At 48.4% G+C, this 20,708-nt stretch overlaps 1 protein-coding gene across 8 annotated transcripts in view; it reads right to left on the bottom strand.

Moving 5' to 3' along the window:
• Positions 1 to 20,708, bottom strand: part of KSR1 (kinase suppressor of ras 1) — a 157,869-nt gene that overhangs the window by 136,062 nt on the left and 1,099 nt on the right. The window lies entirely within an intron of this gene.

The following is a 20,708-nucleotide window of genomic DNA, read 5'->3' as shown; positions in this document are numbered from 1 at the left end:
TAGACTCAAACTTTGGGGATAAAATCTACAGTTTTGATGAAGGCAGGAGACTGAAGCTAAACCCCCACGTGGATGAGCTAGGATGGAATGGTATACACCCACTATGCAAATGCTGTGGCTGTGGTACATCCTGCCGTCCAACTAGGAAGCCAAGCAGGAGGACGGTGGCTCCACGGACCCCAAGCACGCAGACAGGAAAACATGAGGCTGGTCTGTGATTGTGGGGACGCAGCCCGTAAGTACTATACACACAAAGTGTAGATGTCTTTATTGACTAAAATGAGGTACATGCATGCTATGAATTTAAATTATGATTGCTGTTAGTCTGGCCCATGAGAGGCAGAAGTAGAGAGTTGAAAGCAATCTCAAAGGAAACCAGCCAGTCCAAGTCCCTCCAACTGCACAGATGAGAAAACTGAGACTCAGGCCGCTGGGTCACAAAGCCAATCATGGCACACCCAAGTCTCCAGCCTCCCAACCTAGTGGTACAAGAGATAACTCCCAGCAGTATGTTCAACACGAAACTCACGAGAACTCTGTTAAAGACCCCAGAGGAAAGCTTCTAGTTGAAGAAAAAAAACCTACTTGGATTGTTCTACACAACACTGAGTGTCTAGTTTATAGGGCTTTGATCGTGGATTCAGTTCAACGGCTCTGGTACATTTGAACCCACTCCCCCCAAAAAACATCCAGAGATGTAAATAAAGCCAACAACAATAGCTAAAGAGGTGATAAACTGTTTCAGTCCAAGGTTGTTTTGTTTTGTAAATTGACATCAGAGGATTATTACAGCCTTAACCGCAGAAGTCTGAGACACACTCACTAGCATTACACTGACAGACACAGAAGATCTCTCTTTCTCTCTGTCTCTCTCTCTCTGTCTCTCTCTCTGTCTCTCTCTTTCTCCTAAGAGAAGGTTCTTGCCCAGATCCCCCGGAGTCTTGATTAGTATGATGATGACCTCAATTTTCCAAACTTGGAAAATTACTCAATGGGTCCTACTGGGCTCTGACGGCCAAATTGCACGGGGTTTTTTTTTAAGGAAACGTACTTTCCTTTTTCTTTCATTCATTTGAATATTACTGAAGAGTCTACTCTTATTTAGTGTTGGGGATATATCGGTGTATAAAACAGTCCCCACCCTTCTGGAAACTTCACTGTAGCGAAGGGAGACAGCATTCAACAAATAAGTAAAACCACAAAGCATATGACGAAGGTAGAAAGTGTGTGAGGACAACGAAGCTGGGCAGCGGACAGGCGGCAGAGAGGGTTTCCTTTCACATGTGGTGGTTGGAGAAGACCTCGCTCAGCAGTGGGAGCAGGTCCTGTGGGCACCTAGGGGAACAGCATTCCAACAGGGACCCAGGCTCCAAGGTAGGAACACTGGATGGACGTGTCTGATGTGTCCAAGGGACAGGAGGCCAGTGGGGCTGGGGCAGAGGATGAGAACAGGGAGGAGAGAAACCATGGCCTTGACTTTGGCTTTGCCACCAAGTGGGATGGGAGTCACTGGAGAGGATGGATTCTCAGTAAAGGGCTGACCTAAGCTGACGTCCATTTTTAAAGCCATCCTTTATCATTAAATCTTTTCCTGAACTTCTCAAAGGTCCTATTAATGTTCGGACTTACCACACGCCGGCGCGCACATGCGCACGCACACACACACACACACACACACACACACACACACACACACACACACAGGCTAAGGGGCTCCAGTGCTCTGGATTCCTTTCCACGACCCCCCACCTCCCCACCCCTGCCAGCATGGCCAGCGTCCTGCAGAGAATGTTGTCTGACCCGGTTGACTCCAGCAGTACAGTCACCCCTAATGTCAACAGTTACCCCAACCACCAATCCAGGCCCGTGTGGTGCAGCGACCCCCTGTCAGTCAGTGATCCTCACACCCAACTGAGGTTGTGATCCTCCCCTGTGCTTGCAGCTCACATCCTTCCTCCTTCTAACAGAACTGACCTCATCCTCCTGGGGACCCAGCAGGAAAAATCCCCCAGCAGAGGTCTGGGGAGACCACCTTTAACAAGAAGCCTGAACCACAGTCCGAGTGTCCTTCTTGTGTCATTTGTGTCCTATGGAAGCACTTGGGGGGTGGGGAGGTGGGGTGTCTAAGCAGGAAACGCCAGGGGAGGGCCAGCGCAGCCCAGAGTGACCCAGAGTGACCTGTCTCTGTCACCTGCACTATGACAGACACCTTCCTTACCTCACAGCACGTGCCTGACAGAACAAAAGGAAGTGAGGAGAGGTCAGCTTAGCTTTGGGTGCTGTAGCTAGAAAGAGAACTCAGCAGCAGTCCACGCGGCCTCCCATCACTGACACAGGCTCTGGGGAACTCATGCCAGTTTGAGAGTGGCCCTTGCTTTCCAGGGTGAGGGAGGAACATCTGCTGCGTCCCTGTGACACCCAGTGTCTTAGTGTCTTAGAACATTGATCCCGTTCTCGCCCCAGGAACGACCCTGTGAAATAGCTATGATCACTCTCCTTCCCTACGTTAGGAAATGGGCTCCTGAAGTCAAGAGGACCTGTCCAGGGTCACAGAGTGACAGAGCTGGGACTCAGGCCTGGAGCTGCCCAAGTCGGTCCAGCCTCCAAATGCATCCAATCTTGCTGGGGAGATCAGCGCTTCACCCCAAGCTACCCACAGAGCTCCATGACAGGGAAGGAAGGAGGTCGGGGGCACTGATGGCGTTCAGTTGGGTCTCTGCAGCCAGACAGGGTAAGAGCCAAACCTGGGAGCTGTGGCGGCCCCCTAGAATCCAGCTCTACTTCATCTTGTGTGTGACAATAACAATAACAGTACACAATGATAATGCGCATTTATCAAGCGCTTACTTACTTACTGTGCAAAACTCTGTTGTACGTGCTTTGCAAGTTCACTCATTTAATCCTCACAGCAACCCTAACTGGCAGGGATTATGATTGTTCCCATTGTACAGATGAGGAAACCGACACCCAGAAAAGGAAAATAATTAGACCAAGGTTAGAAACAGTCAACAATACATGCACAATTCAAACCCAAGCTGTCTGATCCCAGAGGCCACAGTCCCAACTCCTGCCTTTTCCATTTATTGACATTTTTCTGGAAACGTCATGAGGTTAATTTAGCACTGACTACAACACACCCTCATTAATTACTCAGCACTTACTATCTGCCAAGCTCTGTGCTAGGCCCTGAAACTTCTGGATAAAGAGGTCACGCACAGCCTTTGTCCTTAGAGAGACAGGAAATCCTTCCTTTAGAGCTAACGGTCTCAAGTCACCCTTCTTGGAGAACAGGAGGCTGTCCCAAAGAATTCAGTGTGGTCAGTAGAGGGGTTGCCAAGGAGAGAGGCATGGCATCCTGGGAGGGACGGGCAGAAAGTGGGAATGGGGGCAGAGAGGAATCCACTGGTGGCACTTTTCTCTGTGAAACCTGATTTGGCACCTCCCCCGGTTGTGGGCCTGCTGTGACTCAGAAACTGTAACGGCGTGGGCTCTGTCATCAGTCAGACCCCAGTTTGAATCTCAGCTCTGTCACTACTGCTGTGATGTCAGGAGGCTAATCCACTTCTCTGGGCCTCAGTTCCCTCCTATGCAATGGAGGCAAGAACTACACCAAACTCCCAGGGCAGCTGGAAGGACTGCTGGGGTACGGTATTCTCGGAGCTATCCAAGAGTCCAGAACAGACAGCATTCGAGAAATGTTTGCTCCAGTCATAAATGGCCTCCTCACCACCACCACTGACTGCCCTAACACCCACAGGACTGTTCTTAGAATGTGGGCAGCAAGAACCATAAGTGGAACCGTAAGTGGTTGTCCAACATTTCCACACGAGTCTCTCTGAGCCAACCCCAGCTTCCTGGGGCAGTGTCATGGGCCATGTTTACCCTGTGAATGTTTGGCACCTAGGAGACGGGGCCCACAGTAGCGGTTCTTCTTTCTGGGATGGCGCCTCCAGCAAAGCACCTCGAGGCCAGAAGGACAGGGGTGCTCCCTCGGAAAGCTGGCTGGCACGACTCGCTGACTAGGTGCCCCAGGGTTGTTGCTCAAGTCGGGCAGCCAAGACTTGGGGAGCCCTCTCGGTGTCAGGCAGGCTCCGCTCCCAGAGGACTGCTTACTAGAAACAGTACTACTACCCTCAGGAGGGGTGAGGGCTGGAAACGTCCCTGCTTCTTAGCTAGACCCACCAAAGGCCCAAACGTCCTGGGTGAAGCTGCCGGACCAAGTCTCATTCTTACTCCAAAGGTTTGAGGTTTGCATCACACCACGTTTGATCCTTGAGTGCTGAGACCGGAAGGGGGCTGAGCAATTAGAATGTGGCCTCAGGGGGCAGGGCTCTCTGGTCAGGCCCACCACCATATCTGAGCCAGCTCAGGGCTTCAAGTGTGGCAGGCATTCAAAAATGTATTCCTTTAATAAAAGAATGAATGAAAATAATATTAGCGATAATAAAAGGAATTTTTCCCAAAAACAGCCCCCCCACCCCCCACACACACACATACACAATTCATTACTAGTTTTTTCCATCGGCAGACATATTTCTATATATTTACATAACTACAAATGCTGCATACGTGCAATTTGCACTCTATGTATTTTCACTTAATGTACTATCATACATATGGTCATGTTTTTTACCCAGTCTTATACTGAATGGCTGTGTGCATAACAATCATCATCGTGTGCAGTACCACGTTTAACCAAAGCCTCACCACCAGACATCCACCCTGTTTTCATTTGTTTTTCTGTATTACAGGTGATGCAAATACCCTCATATAGTTTGCTTTTCTTTATACTGAATGATAAGTACCCCTGGACCGTATCAAAGAGCAGCTACTATCCTGGTGTTATAGATGAGGAGAGGAATATCAGGGTGAGTGCTCTTATGGGTACTCAAAAGCTTGTGGAATGAATAAAAGCAGCTCGCCCATAGGACGCTCTTTGTGGATGGCAGAGCCACAGCTTGCCCCGGCCAGGGTCACCCGCCCGTGTGGTCAGAAACAGGACTTGCTCCCAAGCGCACTTTCAGTAAGTCAGCCACAGGGTGTTTGGTAGCAGGTTAGTGAGTGTACCAAGCCCCAAGCTCCATGTTTTAATAAGAAATAAGAGTTGAGTTTCAAAAGCCCTTTTGGGTTCTACAGGATGCAGGCCCGCTGAAAAGCCTGCATGGAGCCCCCGTACCTCTCAGAACTCTCTGCTGTCATCATTCGTCCCTCCTTGCTCCTGGGCTCCAGGCTCCGGGTCACGTGCGTGCAGGTGGCACCTAAGGGCTGTGCCTCTGAAGTGTTTCACATGGAGCACCTCTCGGCCTTCCCCAGCCCCAGCACTCCAGCCTCCTGGAGGGTTTCCAACAGCCCAGGCTCACTCCCTGTGGCCTCGTCGGCTTCCAAAGCTCTTTCCCAAATATTTCCCCCCCATGGCGTCCCTCTCCATCCTTTTGAGGTCTTGACTCAAATATTACCTTCTCTGCAAAGCCATCGTGACCCCTCATTTAAAATTATACCAGTCCTGGACCCTAGCAGTGCTCTTCCCTGCTTTCATTTTTTTCCACAGCACATTCACCATTTAATAAGCAATATATTTTACTTACTCACATATTGTCTGAACATCTCCTCCTAACGCCAAAACCTAAGTTCCAAAAAGCCAACATTTTTGTCCATTTTGTCCACCGTTACTTCCCCAATGTTTAGAACAGTGCCCAGCCCACAGTGGGTACCCAACCCATAGTGGGTGCTCATTAAATACTTGTAGAAAAAACAAGTTGTACTAAAATATAAAAAGATTCGTACTGTCTGCCAGGCATTGTGCTTTACATGGCTCACTCATCTCACTATGAACAACAGTCCTATTAAAATCCCCATTTTACAGATGAGAAAACTGTTGTTCAGAGAGGTTAAGCAACTTGCCCAAAGACACACAGCTTAGCCAGGAAGGGAGTGGAGTATGAACCCAGGCCGTCAAGCACCAGAACCTGCGCTCTTATCTACCACAGGGTCTGCTCACCCTCTTGGCCTTTCATCAAAATATAGGAGCAGCCCGTGAATCCGCAGAGCTTTCTAGAACAAGGACAACCACCCACCCTGTGATCAAAATGGGGAAGAGGAGGCAGGAGCGGGGAGCCCAGGCTGTGGATCAACCCCAGGCGCCCGCTTCTGCTCCACTTCCCCAGGGGAATAGCAAGCCTGACTTTCGGAACATACGCACAGCCTGGTTTGGCAACCACAGGGTGACAGGGGCCAGTTTGCTGTGACAAGTGGAATTGGGGCTTTGACAAGCTGGGTGCTAAGAAAACAAATCCTGCCAGACCAGGAAACTGCTTAAACCAAACAAGGCCAGAGAGGAAGTTTAGTTTAAGCTGTTAGATGCCCAAGATAAAGTCTGGTCATTTGAGGCCACCTAAGTTAAGTCTTCTAAGAATACTCAGCAGCCCCACTGGTGTAGGGGCCACAGGTGGGGGATGGCACAAAATGAACCAGCACAACGGTGCCAGTTTCCATTAGTCACATGGCAAATCATAGCCCACATGGCCGTCTGCACCACAGGTATTGCGAGTAAACGACGTCTTTGGCTTTTGGTTTCTTTTCTTTTTCTTTTTTTTTTTAAACTACTTCCTAAAACTCAAAATTGTCAAAGACGCAGTTGCAAGACTGGCCCAGCACTTTTGTCTCAAATGCTCACCTCTCCTCGTAAACCACCAGGCCAACCACACAGCAAAAGTTTCCTGTCCCCTGAAAAGACAAGTTTCCATTCACTAATGGATTCTTCCTTGCTCTGTTCAGTCCCCTCGGCCAGGGTGAGTCAGGGCCAAGGGAGAATCTCCTTAGATTTGCCACCAACGTTTAAAACACAACCATGCCTGCAAATCATCTCCTTCAGGCCCCCAGCGCTATCGACTATGTTGCCTTTCTAACCAGAGTGCTTCAAAACAGAAGCCAAATTCTTTGAGATGGAATCAGCTGAGAGCCTTTGCTCGGAACCCGCAATCCCCGCCCCACACAAAGATGCTTCTCTCCGCATCTTGCTCCTCAGCCGGGAGCTATCTACTTGCTTCACCCCATTTCTTTCAGAAATGGCCACCTGCTCATCTAGACTCTAACACTCGTGTCATCTCGTCCTGTTTTCAACTTTGAGCTAATCCTGTTCACATGGTGTAGAAAAGGGGGAGGTTTTCAGACTCTTTTTTCCACTTCCCAAATGCTGAGCATTACCAAATCCTTTTCTGACCTCTCTCTGCCCCGGACGAGACCCAAGGTCAAGTAGACTTCTGAGGGGTGCAATAAAAAGAAAACAATGTGAATTCACACAATTCAAGATCTGAACCCCAGATCCACCAATTACTGGAGTTTGGGGCCTTATTGCCTCATCCACAAAGTAGGCTAATCAGGTTATCATTACCGAGGAGCCAGCTGAGAGATCTGTACAAAGTTTGATATGTTAAAATTGGGCAAGTCTATCTCAGGGCAGCCATAACTGAGGGAGGACATGGGGAATCCAAGTTATTACATTCCTAGGATCTGGCCTTCCCTGGCCCATTTGGCAACAAGCTCACATGCAAGGAACCCAAGAAACCAGTTAACTGGTCAAAGCTGGCCCCAACACAATGGCATCAGCGCACATGGCAGCTTATAAATCACCTGGCCTCCTCCAAACAAAATGGCAGCCAATATCTTCCACCAGGCCCATGTCCTGGAACTGCCATGGGGTCACAGCTCACTGGGTGAATACATCCTAGGCTGTCCCAAATTTTAGTATCTTTTTTTTTTTTTAGATTTTATTGGGGAATTGGGAGAAGGAACAACATTGGGGAATCAGGGAAGGGGAACAGACAAGTTGCTGTTGTTTTGTTCTTCAGTCTAGTTGTGGAGGACGTCGCTTCACTGGCCCATGTTGGTATTGTGAGCATTGCGCTCTTCCCAGGTGAGGCAGATTGGTCGCCGGCCACTAGATGGCTGCTCACAGCGGCTCTTGGCAGCTCACGCCGGCTGCCGGCCGCTCACGGTAGCTTACAGCAGCCCACTGCAGCCCCACTGCAGCCCAGCTCCAGTTGAGCTGTTGTTCACCATCTTAGCTATAGAGAGCGCAGCGTCACTGGCCCATGTGGGATCTGAAGCGGCGGCCCTGCTGCTCAGGGCTCGCGCTCCCAAGCCAACTTTTAACCAACGAGCCATTCGGCCAGCCCAAATTTTAGTATCTTGAAGCATCTGTGCAGACCTCACATCTGCTCCCTAAGAGAAGAAAATGATGAAAAGCACAATGTCCCCAAGACTATATTCCCAACTGGAGTCACATATCAGAGTCCCCAGTCAGGGAAGATTGAGGCAGGGCAGAGCAGCTTGGAAAGAAGGGGATTTCCCACATCTATTTCTCAGTCCTGTTTCCCATAAGTGGAGCCTAGATACTCATACCTGGTATCAGCAGCCTCACTTCTGAGCTGGCAACCTCCATTCTCAGGGCCCCTTCCCTGGCAGAGGTCCAGGGTCCCCCCACCTGGCAGGTTGAGAGTGCCAGGCCTTTACAGCAGAGAACTGGGTTTCAGTTAACACGGGAAAAGCTGGCAACACAGAACGCATCTTAGTTCAAAGCAAGAAACATTTCCCGAGTCCTTGCACACCTCAGGATGCAGAGATGAGTCAGCTGTGCGTCATGATGGGCCTTCATTCACACTTCACCAGCACCTTCTATTGGCTTACTAGTCTACAAACCTACAAACTCCCCAAACTACGCTGACATTCTCATTCACTCTTATATCCCAGAATAGTGCCTGGCACATAACGGTGGTCAGGGGGGTGGGGGGAGTGGGGGTGGCGAGGGCAACAACTATTTGCTGAATTAGTGCATTAATTTTTGACCATGGCCTGACTTTAGGGTACAGCCCCAAGCTCCCCACTACCTCCCTGACCTCATGGCCAAACACAGGCCTCATGGACCACCACTTCCCACTGTGTTCCAGGCACACTGGCCCCCTCTCTGGTCCCTGAACACACCAAGCTCATTCTGCCTCAGGGCTCTTGCACATGCTGGCCCCGCTTCCCGGAATACTCTTCACCCAGGTTTTCACAAGGCTTTCACATTCATCTTTTATGGTTCAGCTCAAACATAACCTTCTCTGGAAAGGAGGCTTTCCTGACCACCTGATCTAAAGTAGCAACCTTCGACCCACCCCCATCACTCTAACCCACTTCCAATTTTTTTTTCCTCAGGCCACTTTTCTCTGCCTATAGTCTTTTTTTTTTTCTTTCCATTAAAGAAACTGTTCTGTCTTCTTCACTGTTCTTTTTTTCCAGTGCCTAAAACAGTGCCTGGCATACCGCTGATGCTCAATAATCGCTGATTGAATGGACAAAAGAAAGAAAGAAATAGCAAATTCAAGATGGGGAATGATTTGCACACTTTAAATACTTTACAGTTTTATTTGGCAATTATACCTCAATAAAGCAGTTTAAGGAAGAAAAAAAAAAAAAAGATGGGGAATGATTTAACGAGGCCAAAAAAGGGGGGAAGGGCACAGAGGCCAAAATGGATTGCAAAGAAAATAGGAGATATTCACCCAGGAGTACAATTTTTAAGGTAGCTATCATTCAAAAAGCATAAAATGAAGAACAGTTCAGTATCTACCATCACAAAAAATATCCACGCTCTTTGACCCAGTAATTCCATTCCTGGGAATTATCCCAAGGAAATGAATTCAGAATAGGAACGACAAAAAAAAAAAAAGAGGCGCCTGTACAGAGACGATTCCAGTCACATTGTTTACAATAGCAGAAATCTGGAAACAACCGAAATGTCCAATAACATAGGAAACGCTTTCGCAAATTATAGCATATCCACTGGATGGAATATCACGCAGCAATTAAAATGACCAAAATGATGCTAATAGAGAAACATGGACAAGGGTTTTAGAATAATGCTAAGTGAGAAGGGGTGAAAAAAATTTTGAATTTTTTTAACTGTCCATCTCACGTACTGTATCTCAGCTATTCCTCACAAGGGTGTAGAAAATAATTCTTATCCCCTTTTAACTAACAAGAAAACTGAGCCTCAGAGAGCTAAGGATCTTGCCCAAGGTCACAGAGCTAGCGTGGAAAAGTCAGGATGTGAGCGTGACCTTCTCCACCCAGAGCCCATTCATACTGAAGTCCTCACTGCAGCCCTCCATGTCCGACTAAGTGCTCAAGACCATCCTTTTCTGTAATGACATCATGACTACATTTGAGAAACCAAACTCTGAGATCAGAAGCAGCTAGCAAAGTGACACGGCACCGGAGATACACTTGTAAGAATGCAGCTCAAAGCAAAAAAAAAAGAAAAAAGAAAAAAGAAAAGCACCTTTTTTGGGGCAAGAGGCAACAGAGAAAAGAACTAAGAGAATGGTTGCCAAGGCTAGGGTTCACGAAGGACGAAACAGAACCGTGAGAAGAACCATGAAAGGCAAGGGAGCTCCTGAGTGGGTCTTGGATCCCGTTTCAAGGCTGGAACCGCCGAGATGAAGGTTCGCAGGGTGCTCCAGGAGAACAGGGTCTGCCTGTGCTCAACGACTCTTCTCCCAGGGACACACACAGTGGCACTCAATACATGTAGGCTGGAATACACTCATCTCATGACATGTGGATAAAGCAACAAGGAAAGGTAAAAGAAGAGATACCGGAGCTATGGAGAAGAGTGGACTGGAAATGGGGACTGTCAGAGTTTGACTCTAAGGCGTCTGGTGGCCTGCCTCCATTAAAGCCACTCATCTCAGTTGGGCGGCGGGAGTCAGCTGCGGAAATGAGGAAGGTCATGCACCATTCCTTGACTCTGCCTCTGAGGACAGGTTTTAGGTGCAGCAGGAGAGTCAGCTTACAGCATGAGATGGCCTTCCTATAATGTACAGGCCGCCAGCAGCCAGAGTAAGCTTCAGGGGAACACTGAAACAGTCATTTCATGGGAAAAGGTACAGAGATTCCTCCCAGCCTGCTGGAGTAGATACAGCTCTGCCTGGAGGCAGAGGGCTGGACTAGAAGACCTCCCCAGGTCGCTCTGCTTCCTTGAGACCAGCGTCATCATTTTCAAAACCAGGCTACTGGGAGCATAAATGCCAAGACTGGCCAGAGGTGCTTATAGTTGAAGCCGGGGGTGGGGTGGCGGGAATCACTACATGGGGCTCCATCATACCATTCTCTCTACTTTTGTGCATGTTGGAACATTTCCGTAATAAAGATTTTTTTGTTTTTTTTTAATGTAAACTCAGACCCAAGCATTTCACCTAAGAATCACCAGGGCCTGGCCCAGGCTTGGGGGCCAGCCCTCTGGAGCCAGCCAAAGGCCACCGGTCTTAAAAAAAATTATTCTACACTAACAGATTTTCCAGTTGGGAGAAGAGTTTACAAACGCAAGTCAAGTAGGACAGGCAGGTAATGAAGACTGTCTGGACTCAAGTCACAGGTTAGTCTCTCTTTAGCTGTGTGACCTTGGGCAAGTCTCTTAACTTCGCTGGGTCTCAGTTTCTTCAACTGTAAAATGGGGCTAACAGTAGAATCTCCTTCACAAGGTTGTGAGGAACAAATGCCACATACACTCCTAAAAGGAGGGGCCAGGCATGCAGTAAGCTTCCAGTAAAAGTAAAAGTGAGAATTTACAACATATCCATTTTGTAACATGTATAAATATTCATTTTGGAAAGCACACATCCATTTGATCAGTTATCTGGGGAAAATGAAAAGGCACAGACTGAGCACTCTATTTCTGAGACCTCAGGTCGTGGTTGGGAGCGCACGTCTAGAAAGGCCCCCAGCCAGCCCAGGTCTACACTGGCCAAGGGGCTAAGAGAGCTCCTCCTTTCAAAAAGCCAGCACCAGAAACAGGAAACTGCTTCCTTTCCTTTCCATTCTGAGCCAGCATTTCCTTTTTTGTTTTAAAAAGCATTCCTTGTCTGAAGCCCAGCCCTTCCCCTGCCCTCCCCAGCCCCAGGCTCAAACACACCCACGGGCATCTGCCTTTCCCTTGGGCTGTTTTCTGCCACCAAAAAGGGTCCTGAGGTTCCCAGCCCACCCTGAGTGGGCATGCACTTGGCACCAGGCTAACGGGTACGCAGGGCCAAGAGGGTATAAGACACAAGGACTCCGGGCATACATATCTCCCTGGGCACATTTTCCTCACCTTGTTGTAAGGTTTAAGGGAAATATGTCTTGAAGTGCTAGTGGCGTGCCTAGAACATACTATGCTTCCCTTTGTAAAGTACCTCCATCAACCAAAGGCCACCTTGCTCTTCTGGGTAAGTATATGGAGCCACCAGCCACTCCACCCACTGGCTTGAAACTGGAACACAAATGGAAGGAACCTCAGTATCATAAAAACAACAGTAGCTGAAACAAAGTCTACAATCTCTTGTCTTTTCCCCTGTTCATAGCTTAAGGCCATGTTTCCCCAACTACATTCAGCGGAAAAAAGATCCCCTGCTGCAGGACTTCTCAGAGCCTTTAAAACACTAATCTTCACCTTCAGTTATCTCCAGGAGGGAGATAACTAATGTGGCACATTCTCAACTCCTTGGAGCCCTCTTTCACAAGAGCATCTTGCAGAAGACAGCATGGGAAAGGCTGCATTAAGCCCTTTTCAAGGGTCCCAGTCTCGGGGGGAGACTGAGAGGGTATCCTTAAGATAGTGCCCAGTGCATGAGAACACCCCAATCACCTTTTAAATATGACCTGTAAAGTTTTTTTTCTGGCCAGCAAAATTCTGTGTGTACCACGAGTGAAGCTGATCCTGCTAATCCATATCAAAACCAAACCCAAATTAATAGGCTAAATTGGGACTCAAAACCTTCAGGTGCCATGCCAAAGAAAGCCCCACCACTGTATAAGCAGCTTATCTCATCAGCTTTGCAGAAAGCAAAACCCTCATAATCAATGTTGCAGACTCAAGTCTGTAATTTATGCTATGTGAAATGTTCTTTTTCCTAACCATAGCTGGGCTACCCAACATGCTGCATGAGGCTTTCTTTCCTTCTTCTTTTAACTTGAAACACATGTCAATTCATTCTTAACAATGATTCTGAAGGTGGGAAAATGAAAGGGCGGAGGAGGGGGGTACAGCAAGCAGCAATATGACTTCAGCTCCTTGACTTCGAAAGGCAATCTACTCCATTTAAACACACTGCCACCCACCAAGGCCAGGATGACAACATCCAATGTATATTAAACATATAAGTTTTAATTCAAACTGGCGGCAATTTGAATTGAGATGTTTTTAATGAGAGGAGCAGCAGCCATGCCTGGGGATAAATGACAAAGCATTTTTGATGCCAACATCTGTCCCGAGTCCACCTGGGGTTTGGAATAGGGCAGAAAGCCAAGGTAGACCGAAGACACTGGGGTTAAAGGGTGTATCTTAGGAAGCAATGGGAAACTATTTCTAACCTTATCTTGACATTAAAGCCAACAACAATGTATCAGGGTATAGAATGCAAACTCTGCATCCATTTAAGACAAACAGAAGGCCCTAGAGGAGTCGGGGTTCAGCCACCCAAGTCCCAGAGGTTCTTTCCGTGGAGGGATGAGAAACGCCCCGTGAAAGTACACCGTTTGGTTAAGTTCAGAGAGTTCATTCAGGCTGAGCCAGTTCCCTGGGCAGACTGGCTTTCAAAACATACCCACCCACAGAACACCCCAGACTGTTCACCAAGATTCTCTCCAGTCCTCAGGATCCCTAATATTTTGAGAGAGGGCTAGGAAAGCAAACCTATTTGCTTCCTCTCGCGGGAAACTCCTTGAGGCCCAGAAACCCGCCCCCCGACCCCAGCACACACATGGGAAGCTGGAATGGCAGGCTGCTGTTTGCCATCAGTCAGGGTGGTATAACAGCTCACTCCAGGGCGTGAGCCCTCAGGTCTGACTCCCAGCTCAGTGCTCCTTCATGAACCACCAATTTCTTCTCCACTCTTAAGATTATTCTCTGATATGTATTCCTGCTAAGTCACTTCCCAGCAGGCCTTTAGTTTCCTTGCCTGCAGAGAGGCTGGACCAGATGGGAACCCTAATATCCTTTGTAGCCCTCTTAGGAATCCAGGACTCTACTATCATCAACCCCAAAGCCAAGGCATCCCAATAGCTCTGATCCATATTGATGGTTGGTGATGAAACCCAGGCTACAATCCAGTGAGGTACCTTTCACGAGCCTCAAGGGATGAAGACCTCCCCATACGGCTGTGCACCGCCGACAGGGAACCCTGGACATAGAGAGCCCTAATATCCATCCAGCACCCCACCCCTCACCCAGCCATCTTGGCGCAAGTTTCCTCTTCTAATTGGTTGGTCCCCTTTGCTACAGGCAACCAGAAAACGAGAACCCACAATCCTTGATACATAGCCCAGCACCTCAGCCACGGGGGCCATGTCCCATCTCTTGTTGACAGTCTTCGACCTCAGGGTGTTGTTCACAGATGCAGTGGCAAAAGGGTAAATGCATAGAGGGCCTGCCACTTATAAATGCTGGCATTTCTGCTAGGGAGGGGGGAACACAGTAGGCCCTGAAGATTTTAAGGACTAGGACTGACATGAAATGTGTTCACATACTGACCCAGCACATTCCACTTCTGGAATGCACTCCTGCGCTCGCGGCAACACTTGGCAACAGCCTGAATGGCCAACAATGGGCGACTGGTTCGATGGATTTATGGTGTGACCACACAAGGCAGCCACTAACGGTGAGGCTGTGTATCACGTGTACTGATATAGACAGAAGACACGTAAAGGCAATGCACATGGTAAGCATGTGTACATCTGTATGCAAATGCAGAGGATAAAAACACGGGAAGAATATATACAAAGTGTTAGTAAGAATCAACTCTGAGAAACAAAGATACTCCTATCAGGCATTACATTCCAAAGATGTAGTGATTACCTCAGAGAAGCCAAGGTAAAGGCCATACCTCTTTGGGGGGTAAGTTTAAAATCTTTACTATGTATGAGGGTTATACCAGTTGGAAATGAATGACCCCAGAGGGCAGAGCCACGCATAGGGGTCCCCATCTCCGAGTCTCTGCTTGGAGCACTGCCTGACCCAAACTGGACTGTGACATGAGAGAAAAAGAAGCTTTTATTCTGGCTTTTTTATACAATGGGTTGAGAATAAGAACACTTGGATGAAATTCCCAGGCCTATCTACAATAACTGAAGAACTTCACACTGTTGCATTATGTCAATCTGCCAAAAAATATGTCTTGCCATTAAAAAAAATAAAGAAATCTGGGTGGCTGGTTAGCTCAGTTGGTTAGAGCACAGTGCTCATAACACCAAGGTTGCCGGTTCAATCCTCACATGGGCCACTGAGATGGGCCCTCCACAACTAGACTGAAACAACTACTTGACTTGGAGCTGATGGGTCCTGGAAAAACACACTGTTCCCCAATTAAAAAAGAATAAAATAAGAAAATAAAAAATCTGAGTAACAATGTGCTAATGATCTACATATTTTGCACACCTAGTGTAAGGTTCTACATTTTTTTCTCAGAAACATATTACATATTAACTATCATGAAAAGAGGAATTAACTCTGAGAGGTGGCATTATAGGTGATTTTCTTTTCTTTTATTTGTCTATATTCTTTTTTATGTGAACATATACCATCATGTGTATTTTATAATAGTTTAATAAAACTAGAAAGTTAAAGAATATACTGCTAATCAGAGGAATTATTAAAAAAGAATAAGGCAGGAATCCATTGAAAAAATTATGAGTAACTTGATCTCTAGGCAGCTTCTCATTTCTCGGTGAGACCAACACAGAGCCGGTTGCATCACACCTTGCTGACAGAGACCTGCCTTTGAGGGTGTGCTGGGCTGCACTTTAGGGAAGCAGCCCCAAGCCTGAGCTCAGAGACTGCACAGCCCGGGGTGGCCACCACTAGGCCCAGTCCTCTGGAACTGAGCCAAATGCCCCTGGGAGGGCCCTTTTTGTCACTGGCCACTTCCTTGGGCTCAGCAGCCATGACCCTGACCAGAATCCCCCCACCATGATTTCTAGAGGTAATCGAGAAGTTCAGAACATGAGGTCTGCAAGCCAGTCAACCCAGGTTCAGCTACCTACCAACTCAGTCTCTTAATCCCTCTGAGCTGCAATGTCCTTATCTGCAAAATGGGGATAAAACCTCATCGGGTCCTTGTGAGCATTAAATGGGGCAACACATGCCAAGAGACTAGCGGAACGCTCAACACAGAACTGGTGACCGAGAACATCTCTCATCTGCCCTCACTATGCACGAAGGTCATTCCCATAACCCCCAAGTCACCTGTGCTGCTTTCCCTCTGAACTGCATGTAGGAAAACATTCTAGCCAGCCTATTCTGAAAGGATGTCCTTTTTAAAAAGCACAGCTGAAAGACCTGGCCACAGACTTTGTTACTTCCCCCCACCATTGCTGACGCTGCCACCAGGGACCAGGGCCCCTGCAGTCCCTCCCCAGGCCACAGCCAGCAGAGAGGGCCTGCATACTGGTGGTGGGGAATGCGGCTTTCCTGGACTTTGAGCCAACCCAGAGGAAAAGGAGGCATTCACATCACTGTCCCTGCATTCACACTAACCTGGGCTGCAGAGCTGATAAGGCCCCCCTCTAGCACCCCTCAGGCTTAGGGAAACTGCAGGCCCCTTTCCAGGCCACCTCTAAGGAACACTGCTGGCAAGTTTCACCAAGGAAAAAGTTGCCAAGGCAAAAGCTGACAGACACCAAAGGGACAGTGCCCCAGCTCTGCATCCCTTTGGGGATGGCTGGGTTAAAACCTCCAGTAGGAGGTTCAAACTATGGTGATGGAGAGGAAGCAGTGAAAGGCCACACTCCCAGGCAGTGGTTGGTGGGGAAAGGAAAACATGGTTTCGCAGTCAGTGCTGCCAGGGATGTGTGACTCGGAGCAAGTCACCACCAAGACCCTGGGCTATTTCCCATAAAACTAGGAGGTTAGACTGACCAACTGTTCAGTCATATTCCCAATTCCTAAGCACTCTTAGCAAGCCAGGGTACTGGAGTTGCTACTGTTTGCCTGCCTGGTTCCCCCATTAGCCTGAAAGTGTCCCCCAAAATCCAGAGAGCATCCTACCTACCTCAGAATCCTTGCCAGCATGGCTGCTGCTAGGAGCTCAGCAGGCCAACCAGTAATAGCTGAAGGTTTGTCAAGTGAAGACATGCCCACGCCTGCCACAAGGAACTGGTCTGTGAGGACAGATGGCCCTCCTCTCCTTTCCCAGCAGATCCACGGTCCAGATGCTCCAGGGGGCATGGGGAGGGGGCCACAGGGAGAGCTCAGGTACTCCGCACAGCAGGGTTCTGACCTCTGCCACAGCGGAGCTTAGTGAAGGTCAAGCGGCCTGATCGTCCCAGTACCAGCAGCTCCCCCATCCCAGGTGCCTCCTGGCATCCTCAGAGAAGTGGCCAGTGTGCAGACAGTATCTACTACAGCTTCCCAGTGTCCCCTCCCCAGCAAGGCCTGTGGGCAAGGTCCTCTGGGGATCCTTCCTCCAAGTCAGCTTGCTCAGGAAGGGTTTTTCTCTAGAAAAGCACAGGTGAGGTGGGGAGGCTCGGTGTGGCAAGGCCTATCTCTGGAAAATACTAGTAGGCTGGCAGGAAAGGGCAAAGCTGCAGTGTCCACATAACGTGAATCTTCTGAAGGGCCACTGTCTTGCCAGTACCCAGCAAAGACTCAGCCCAAAGAGGATGAATAAATGAGGGAATGAACCAGTGTGGCGCTCAGCTGGGAGGCCAGCAAGGGGTCCCCACGTGAGCACAGCTGGGGAATGAGAACATTCTATCCTGCCTCAGTGGAGTTCTCAGACCCCTAGGAGTGTCCGATAGAGATGGGGAACCAGGCTCTGCCGGGATGAAGTAGCCTCACAACTTCTGTTTGCATATTCAGACCCTGGGTTCAAATTTTGTCTTCCTCCTCTTTCCCCTGTAAAGAGGAAAACTATGTGTGTCACGAATGCTGGTGGATTTCCAGGAAATCTCATCAGATTGAGAAGGGTCCAGCACCAGGTAGGCAGGTAGGAGGCAAACATTAAACCTTGGCTCCTTCCACTCTTTTGGGTCCAAACTGGACCACGATACGGAGAAAGTCATCACAGGCAGCCAGGCATGCTGACCCCTGCACCATCTGCAGTCTCAGGCACTTCCAGGAGCATCTCATGTGATGTTGTTTCCCACTGAGTACTTATTTAATGAGGGCCAGAGTGGGCTGAGGTTCCTAATACTTTGGGAGACGTCTGGCGTAGTTGCATAAGCCAAGCCCTCTGGTCAGTCCCTTCTTCAAAAACCAGGAATCCAGTGTTGCAAGCACTGCTCTGGGGGCCCTGGCCTGATATGTGAAAGGAGCCTGCAGAACAGGAAAGAAAGCCAGTGTGGACATCACCGCTGTTGCATGTGACCGCACCACACAGTGCTGGCATGGTTTCCTGGCCTGTGTCACCCACCTCTAGGAAATAAGAGCCAGCTATGAAGTAGCTTCCCGTAAAGGTGACCTGTGGCATGAATGCCACTGGACCCTCATGAAGGAAAGTTTATAGGCAGAATCTCTTAGCAGAAAGAATGCGGACTTACAGACCCACAACACTGCAGGTTTAGGCAGTCTCATCCCCATTTTACAGACGGAGAAGCTTGAGATTCAGAAGTCGTGGGACTTGCCCAAGGTCACACAGATAGACCCTAGCCCTGAAATCAGAGCCGGGGGCTTTCCGTCTGCCATACTGCCCCTATTATCGGGAATCTTTGAGTAATAAACTTCCCCCCTATTTTATCAGTTTGGTAAATCTGGACTTTAGAACCATTCTTAAACAGGGAATTTTTTTGTTTAATTTTTTCATTAGTCTTTTAAAATTAAATGTATTAAGGTAACATTAATAACATAAATTTCAGGTGTACAACTATATAACACATCTCTACACTCTTATTATGTGCTCACCACCCAAGGCCTAATCTCCTTCTATCACCTTGTATTTGACCTCCACTTAACCTTCTTCATCCTCCCCAAAACCCATTCCCCTCTGGTAACCTCCTGTTGCCTGTATCTATGAGTTTGTTTGTTTGTTTGTTTGTTAAACAGGGATATTCTTAAACAGGGGTATGTATAACAAACACTGATTCAGCCCCATTGAGGCCTCTTCACTAAGCCACAGAATTTAGAGCCACAAGAACCCACAGAGATCCACTCCGGCCTCCCTGTTCAGGTGAGGAGGCTGAGGCCTCCAGAGTGAAGTGATTCATCTAAACTAGTTCTTGGGGTCTAATTTCCCATCCTCACAACCACCCGGGTCCAGGCAGGGTGGACCTGAATTCACATGCCAATGAAGAAGACAGGGAGCTGGTTCCCACTTATACTGCAAATACCCTTTGGAAGGGTTTCTGGCTTGATCATCCAATAAACGCTCAGGAGAGAATAAACCAGCTCAGAGACCTAAACAGCTGGATGCTCTGAAGTGTCATGATGCCACACCTTGGTCAAAACGAGCGACTCTGGAAGTCAGGGTAGCAAGAGGGCGAAGTGCCATTTCCAGAGAACAAACAGCAAACGGTTCCACTGTATCCAGTCTGCAAACCAGGAGGACTTCAAACTGACATGGGGACAATCTGAGAGAGGCCAACAACAGAGAATGTTCTCTCATCCCAACAGCATAGCAGTCCAACCGGGCACATGCTGTGGACAATGACCCCTCCTGCGGGAACCAAGCCTCACAGACCCCCTATTGTGTTGGTGTAAAAACTGAACTTTGCTGGGCAAACACACTGGGCTGTGTTCAAGAAACAAGTTTCTCTCGCCACTTGGAAAACAGCAGCATGCCTGCAGAAGGGACAGTTGTGGGGGGTGTTGTTGGGTGCTTGTTTTTTTTTTATTTTTAAGCAAAGCCCTGGTCAGTAGTGCTATAGCAACTGTAACAAAAATAATAATAGTCAGCACTGACTGGATGCCGCCAATGTCCCAGTTTGACAGCTTAAGAAAATCAAACTGAAGGACAGAAGTCACCCCAGAGCATTTTAGATCACACAGGGAATCAGGTTTGTGGTGTGCACAGAGGATTGGGTCTTTTAGTAATAATTACCACAAATCACCAGCTGGCCCCATGACAGCTGGCAGAGGCAATTAGCAATAAGGAGGCGGGGGTAGGGGGTAAGATGCGAACTTAAGGTTCTAATAAAACAAAACATCGCCAGATGTGCAGAGGGCCAGATGTGGCAATGCAAGGTGGAGCCCCTTCTTCAAGCCCAAGTTACCTATTAACTGGTCTCAGGGCTTCCACAGCCTTTGCAGCCTCTGGACAAAAGCAAGTTGGGAATGCACTGGTTTCCCTCTATTGTGTATGGGGGAGGGGGAGACTCCCCCTTCTGGGAACCCAGCAACCCTTTTGGCTGCTTCTTCCAAATCCTTTTAATACTGCACTTCCCAGCTACGATTTGAGAGAGGAGGACGGGTATATCTTATTTCTTCTTTACACTGGAGGCTGTCTCCATCAGAAGCCCTTCAATCGTGTCATCTTCTCACCAAAGGCTCGTCCCCCGGCATAATCCTTCCTAAGCTAAAATCCAGTGTGTGGAGGGGAGTGGGGAGAGTCGGTTTGAGCAGTGAAACGCTGTGGCAGTGCGAAAGGAAAGCATCAAATGCCTGAAGAGTAAAAATGCAGTTTCAGCAACACTTTTTGAAAAGCGGCAGACAAGAAGAACCTGAAGGGGAGGAAAGGAAGGGAAAAGACAGTCTGGGGCGT

This window comes from Hipposideros armiger, unplaced genomic scaffold (assembly GCF_001890085.2).
Source record: "Hipposideros armiger isolate ML-2016 unplaced genomic scaffold, ASM189008v1 scaffold_108, whole genome shotgun sequence".
NCBI lineage: Eukaryota > Metazoa > Chordata > Mammalia > Chiroptera > Hipposideridae > Hipposideros > Hipposideros armiger.
The sequence above is the reverse complement of the archived record's forward strand: the minus strand, read 5'-3'. Positions and strand labels throughout refer to the sequence as shown.